Below are 8,001 nucleotides of genomic sequence, written 5' to 3' on the forward strand. Positions count from 1 at the left end.
AGACACAATCAGATGAGAATGTGTGCCACATGAGTATCAAATAAATAGGATTAGTGCCCTTGTGAAAAGATGCCATGAGAGAATGATCTCTCTCTGCCCCCCCCACACACTCACACCTGCCTCTCATCTCCACCAAGTAAGCATTCAATCAGAAACTCAAAATGTGAAGCCTGAAAGAGGGCCCTCAGCAGAAGCTGATCATGCTGGTACTTTGCCCTGAATTTCAGCTTCCATAAATATAAGACGTGAGTTCCTGTCTGCAGTGATTTGCTATCATGTCCTGAACTAAGATAGGTGCTTGTTGTTTGCCAGGCTTTTTTCTTTCTCATCAGTGTCCCATACACTAATTCACTTAATCATTTTCAATAACCCCTAAAAGTAAGATGAGGAAACAGAGAAAGAGCACAGATAGACCAACTCACTCCAGGTCATACAGTTGCTGAGTGTACGGTGAGAACTGAGGCACTTTGATCACAGAAGTATGCATGTGTTTGTATGCCCTCGTTAGAGACAAGGAATAGGTATTTCTAAATTATGGCCCAAACTGAGTTTCTGTATTCCCCTGAAACCAATCTTATTCCTCTGGACTTTTCTCTACATCAAGACACGACAAATTCAAAAGCTAAGAAAAATTGTCATGATTAACTTTAGACCCTTTCACATGAAAGAGTTGTTGATGGTGTTCATCAACAAATCCCAATGATTCTAAGTTCAAATTATATGCAGAGAATGACATGTTCTCCAAACCTCCAGTGGTCTCAATCTGATTCAAAATATCATTGTTCTTTTGCTTTTGTCACTTCTTTTTTTTACTCTGTAGCCATTTTATTTTTCCCCCAAGAGATTGTATTTTATTGATTCAAATTAGAAATAAGGCTGTTTCACATGGTAATCCCTCTCCCTCTCCTTTTCCTTGTCCCCAACCCCCCACCAGTCCCCCACCTCATCCCCCCTCTGCTCTGCAGGGAGGGTAAGGCCCTCCATGGGGCATCCCCAAAGTAGGTCCTATCATCCTGGGCAGGGCCTAGGCCCGCCCCAGGTGTCCAGGCTGAGAGAACATCCCTCCACTTAGAATGGGCTCAAAAAGTCCTTTCTTACGCCAGGGATAAATACTGATCCACTGCTAGGGGCCCCATAGAGTGCTGAGGCCTCCTCATTGACATCCACGTTCAAGGTGTCTGGATCAGTCCCCGGCTGGCCTCCCAGACATCAGTCTGGGGTCCATGCATTCCCCGTTCTTCAGGTCAGCTGTTTCTGTGGGTTTCACCACCTGACCCCAACCTCTTTGCTCTTCACTCCTCTCTCTCTGCAACTGGGTTCCAGAGTTCAGTTCAGTGTTTAGGTGTGGGTGTCTGCCTCTGCTTCCATCAGCCACTGGATGAGGGCTCTAGGATGGCATATAAGCCAGTCATCAGTCTCATTATAGGAGAGAGGCATTTAGGGTAACCTCTCCTGCATTGTCAGTTGGTGACATCCTTATAGATCTCTGGAAATCTCCCTAGTGCCAGATCCCTCCTCGAACCTACAATGGCTCCCTCTGCTATGGTATCTCTCATCCTGCTCTCACTTCTATAGAGTATTAATCTGGGCCTTTTCTTCCACTTTTGCTTCCATGCTTTGAACTCACGAGTGAATTTTAATGTCACTCATAGTAGAATCTAGAGTTAAGGACATAGTTCAGCAATGAAGTACTTGTGTAGCTTGCAAAATCTACTGGGTTCAAAAAGAAAGGAGAGAGAGAGAGAGAGAGAGAGAGAGAGAGAGAGAGAGAGAGAGAGAGAGAGAGAGAGAGAGAGGATGAGACAGGAGAGCTGCTGTAAGATTGGGGCCAGCCTATGTCACAAAATAAGACCCTATCACAGAAAATAAAAAAGAGGAGATGAGAGAAGGGACAGAGTGGAGGAAAAGGGGAAAGACCAAATCCTGAAAATGCTCTATAAGTAAGGTTATGAATGTTTTCTGCTATTTTTTTTTTACATCCCCTCAAACTACTTTTCTGCTTGATCAATTTATTTCAGGTATTGTGACGTTCTGGAAATATCAGACATGCTCCTGCTTCAGGGTCCTTGAAAATTGCTTCTTCCTCTGCTTAAATTGATCTTGTTCAGATAGGGGTATGGTTCACTTCCCGACTTACTTCATAACCTTAATTAAATGCTATTTTCTCCCTGAGATTTCCTATCCCCCATCACCTAAATTTAGGCCCCACTCAATCATTGTGTAACTTTTGTTTTGTTTGTTTGTTGTCTATTTCTTTTTATTATAATCTAAGTTCTGAGACAAATAGATGTTATAGGCTGCTATGGGATTAGTTTCTAGAATAGCTCTTGATATGTCGTTGCCTGTGAGGGATCGTTGCCTGTAAGGCAGCATTGGAACTCATGAAACATGGCTGGGATGTTGGCAAACCCACGCCTGAGTGAACCTTGGAAAGGCGAAGCCCCAAGGGCTACATGTAATGAGGACCTCATGCTGCTATTGAGCATAGCTGATTGTACCTTTATGGTCACCATATGCCTCATAATAAATGGGCTGTATGAAAACTCTCAGGGAGTTTCTCACCCTTCACTTGGCAGTGTTCTGGGACTTACAGAAATAGTGATTGACTTTTTCCAAGCATTGGTCCTGAATTAAATTAATGACTCCACCACCACACTTAGAGAGAATTTAGACATGTAGAATTGTTACTAAAGTTAAGTTAGGATGCTTTTGTTAATGGCTTTTCGATAGGAAACAATTTAAAATTTAGACACACTTTTAATAGTTGAACAAGGTACTCATTGAGGTCAAGGAACAGAACAATGGCAGCCTGACTATTGCTGACTGACATGCCTTTCTTGCTAGGAAGGGTTGGTGATCAAAGGTGATGATTAATTCCTTGTACTCATTTCTGACCTCAGCTTCCTAATACATAAAAAAAAATACTGGCAGTGTGGATTGTAGGCTGGTAATCCTTTGCTCTATGTCTAAAATCCCCATATGAGTGGGTACATATCATGTTTGTCTATTTGTGACTGGGTTACCTGGCTCAGAATGGTTTCTTCTAGTTCCATACATTTTCCTGCAAATTTCAAGATTCCATTGATTTTTTCTGCTGAGTAGTACTCCATTATGTAAATGTACCATATTTTCTCTATCCATTCTTCTGTTGAGGGGCATCTAGGCTGCTTCCAGTGTCTGGCTGTTACAAATATTGCTGCTCTGAACATGGCTGAACAGATGTCCTTGTTGTATGAATGTGCTTCTTTTGGCTATATGCCTAAGAGTGGAATTGCTGGATCTTGTGGTAGACTGACTCCCATTTTCTTGAGGAGTCGCCATACTGATTTCCAAAGTGGCTGTACAAGTTGGCACGCCCATCAGCAGTGGAGAAGTGTTCCCCTTTCTCCACATCCTCTCCAACATGAACTGTCATTGGTGTTTTTGATTTTGGCCATTCTGACAGGAGTGAGATAGTATCTCAGAGTTGTTTTGATTTGCATTTCCCTGATGGCTAAGGATGTTGAACACTTTCTTATATGTCTTTCAGCCATTTAGATTCCTCTAATGAGAATTGTCTATTTAGTTCTGTACCCCACTTTTTAATTGGATTGTTTGCGTTTTGGAGACTAGTTTCTGCTTTGTATATTTTGGAGGTCAGCCCTCTGTCGGATGTGGGGTTGGTGAATATCTTTTCCCAGTCTGTGGGCTGCCGTTTTGTCTTGTAGTAGTTAAGTACTTATCCCTAGCATAGGTGTGGACTTTGGAAGCCCATTTCATATAGAGGAATACTCCCTGAGCCAAGACACACAGGGATGGGCCTAGGCCCTATCCCAAAGGATACGAAAGACTCTGATGACAGCCTATGGAAGGCCTCACCACCCAAGGGGAGCAGAAAGGATATGTGATAGGTAGGGTTTTAGTTGGGGGGGGTAGGGGAGGACAGGAGGGAGAAGGCAACTGGGATTGTCATGTAAAACAATCTTGTTTTTAATTCAAATAAAAAATCTAAAAAAATAAAAAAAACTGTAATAAATGGGTATGCACGCTGAGGATTGAAATTAGAGCTGACTGATCATTTTTATATAAAAATTTAGATTTGTGATTCTTTCAGTTTTTTTATAAGATTATCTTTTGAGATAAATAATAAAGTAATTGATCCTTTCCTTATAACCACAAAATGCAACCTGTCATTAAAAAACTGCCTGAGAAAAATATCTTGCTTGCTTATACTCTGCTAATCTATAGCAAGCTGCTTGGACATGAATGTATGTGGGTTGTGGGTATAATTTATTTTTCACTTGTAATACATAAAATGTTTAACCATGTAAGGGATATGGAAAGCATGTTGCTTTCTACTTGTGTCCATTGTAATCATTCACTTAAAAATAGGTTATAACCACATTGTAATTTGTATATTGTTTGAAGGATTATGCTGGGGCATATAAACTGTAAGGGAAAAAAGGGAGAATAACATAAAATGGATACATCTGAACAGAGGTAAGAAAAGAAATAAAGAGATTATAGAGAGCAATAACAGAGAAATCCTGAAGGTAGGTGTGTGTGTGTGTGTGTGTGTGTGTGTGTGTGTGTGTGTGTGTGTGTGTGTGATAGTTCAGTTTTGCCACCCTCACCGGTCCCAGAGAAAAAGTCAGTTGACTGATTCCAGAATTCGGGGCTCCCTCTCAATTCCTGAACTGCTGAAGGACGGTCCTCACAGCAGCAGTTGCCATACAGTAAATATTGGTGAAAAATAAAATGAATGATAGAGTGCTCAAGATAACTTTTCTTAGCTCCATATTCATAATGTCCTAAACAGAAGGACTCTGATTGGATAAGCAGAAGGAATGTTATTGACTAAACAGAAACTGAAATTCACATTTCCTCAGAAATCCCATGGGATTTCCTTTATCCACCCCAATAGCCAAATATTTTGGGCAAAGCCATCTGTCTAATTCTCCTACTGCCTGCTCCAAATTCATGCCACCATGCTAAATCCCAGCCTGTACTAGCCCACACCTCTCCATCTCCTGCTACCTGTCCCCTTAAACTGCCAAGGATTTTTCCCACAACCCTCTGTTCTCTGCAACCCTGGGAGACAGCTCAGTAGTTTGAGTCTCTAAATAAACTTTTCTTTCAACCCATAGGGTGGTATAGTTCAGTGATTTCACTGTACCATGCTTACAGCTTTTTATCAGAAAAGGCTATTTTTGTTTAGAATTTTCTCTTATTTCACATGTGTCACAGTCATACAGACGCTCCCTGAATGAGAATTAAATACATGAGGCATCCTGACAGATTTTACATGATATATTTGACTCAATAAAGGTGACCAGTTTCGACACTGGTATTTAGATATTTATATATGTAGAGTAGAATATTTAGATATTCCATAGTTTTGTGAAGATTTTTTATAAAGACCTCTTCAGCCAATATCCTAAGAGGGGAAATCAGGGGCCTCAGGTGCTTGCAGTGAGCTTACTGTTACCTCTATAAAATCAGAGCTAGCAGTAATATATCGAAAAAAGAACATCTTTTCTTTCAAAGATTTTAAACCAGTGAATTGCAGAAATGTAAGTGAAGGAGGAATCCTCATTAAACTGTAAGTATCAGTATTAAGTACTGATTAAAAGGAACTAAAACATATCCATCTTTTTGATTCTTTAATTCTAAGATGAGATTTCTAACTGAGACTCTTTCTGGTACTAGAGCTGCATGGGTAAAGGAATTGAAATTGAACTTCTTCAAAGATAAAGCCCTACTTAGAATATCAGTAGTCTTTGCACACATCTTCATAAGTCAGTTGTTTAACAGTACTCATCTTAATGGAGACTATCAAATTTTATACTTACCACCAACATTCTCAGAATTCAGTTGCAATTATTAAATTAATACATGACATAAGGCATTTAGATTAGGTGGGAGCTGAGATAGAATCTGTTGCAATTTTCAGACAGGTGGCTCTGAGCATCTTATAGACACAACTTTATTAAGGTACTCCAATTGCCACGTTATTTGAGCTGGTATTTTGGTCTTGCCTTGAGGACACATAACTGACCCAGAAACCATTTTGTGATTATCAGACAGTGACTGCTATTAAATAGGAAGGTATTTATTTAATTCCTCAGCTCCAGGGTTATTAGCCTTAGACAGCTTAAGTACAGCAGTAACTGCTGATCCAGCTAGAGAAGTAAGAGGCAAATGGAGCTTGTGGTCTCTAGGAGATTCTGATGTTTCCATTACCTGCTATTAGAGAATGTAAGACTTATTAAACTCAATTTTCTTTAGCAAATATAGAAAATGGGTGGGCTTTCGAGCTTCTGTTAAAATCTGTTCAGCATTTTTCAAAACAGGGCAGGGGCTATGATAAAAATAACATCTCCGGAACTTTAAAATCCATTTATATGATCTTGAATAGAATGAATATATTTTTAGGTGTAAATTTGGGCTATTCTAACTTGAGAGAATCAAACTCAAACCCAAGTGACAGAGAATAAGGAAATCAAGAAAAAATTGGGTTGTATGTTTTAGCCAAGTAAGAAAATACACAATTATAGTAAAATCTATTAACCCAGACTGTTATTCTATTAGTCAGTTTATGAGAAATATCTGGATGTCATTGTGTTAGGCAAATGGCAAATAAAAATGGCCATATTATTTGATCCTGTGTAGCTTCGAAAAGTAAAATGTCTTCTAAGTACACCATTTACTCAAAATACTGTGAAATACTATCTTCTGGATAAAATATTGCTGTTGTAGTCATGAATCCACCGCAGCTTTGGTTGCCTACACAAAATGAGGCCCCTCAATTTTTCATCATGGATGAAGAAGGGCCTCATGAGATTCTATCCTGCCTTAAGGAGTGTTCTAGTTTATTTCCTGCTGGCCTGATAAACCATTCTGACCAAAAGCAACTTAGGCAAAGAAATGATTTATTTGGACTTCACTTCCAGGTCAGCAAAGAAAGTCAAAGTAGATATTTAGGCAGGAACATGAAGTAAAACCTGGAAGAATGCTGCCTACTGGCTCACTGGCTTGCTTAGTGGATCATGCTCACATAACTTTATTATTGTTAATGAACATCTTATTGGCTTGTTTTCATACAACATTATTTTGATCATAATCTTTCCATTCCCCCACATCTTTCAAGACCCTCCCACCTTCCTACCCATCCAACCACATGTACTTTCTTTCAGAAAATACCAAAACAAACAAAAAAATCAAAAAGATAAAAAATACCAAAACAAAATAGCCACAGAAAAGGCATGCACATATCTATGCATGCACATACACAAAACGGAGTCTGTTTTGTGTTAATCAACTACTCCTGGGCATGGAGTTAGCCTTGCAGTCTGGTTGATGTTTCCAGTACCACTCTATTGGAGAAAACTGATTTTCTGTGCTCCAGAATGTATCAACTGCAAATAGTTTCTTTGTTAGGGATAGAAATTTGTGCCTACTTTCCTTCTCCACACCAGGGTTTTGTCTGGATTGAACTTGTGAGATCTTGTGAATGCTGTCACAGTTACTATGATATCATATGTTCATTGTCACCTAACTTTGTATACACCCCAGACTTTTCGATGCAGGGAAGTGATTGCCCACAGTTGGCTGGGTCCATGCACATCAATTATTAGTCAAGACAGTTTCTCACAGACATTGCCACAGGCCAATGTGCTATGGACAATTCCTTAATTGAGGTCCCCTCTTACCAGGTGACACTAGGTTGTAGCAACCAATCAATAAAAACAAACCATCATAAGGGACTATTATAAGCTAATAGCTACTGGGGGAAGAGGAATCAGCTTTCTTCAGTGATACAGCCACCAGTAAATTATATATGTTCCAGGCAATAAGCTGACACCATGTTCAAGCAAGGAGTTATAATTAAACACAAGGAATCAATAAAAATATAATAAGTAAATTAATGAATAAATACTAATTGTCCTGAAAGTAGGTAAAGTGCTAGCTAGAAAGGAAAAGAAGTTCAACAGGAAAGGCAAATGGACATGGGGTGAATCT

Source organism: Cricetulus griseus, chromosome X (genome assembly GCF_003668045.3).
Source record: "Cricetulus griseus strain 17A/GY chromosome X, alternate assembly CriGri-PICRH-1.0, whole genome shotgun sequence".
NCBI lineage: Eukaryota > Metazoa > Chordata > Mammalia > Rodentia > Cricetidae > Cricetulus > Cricetulus griseus.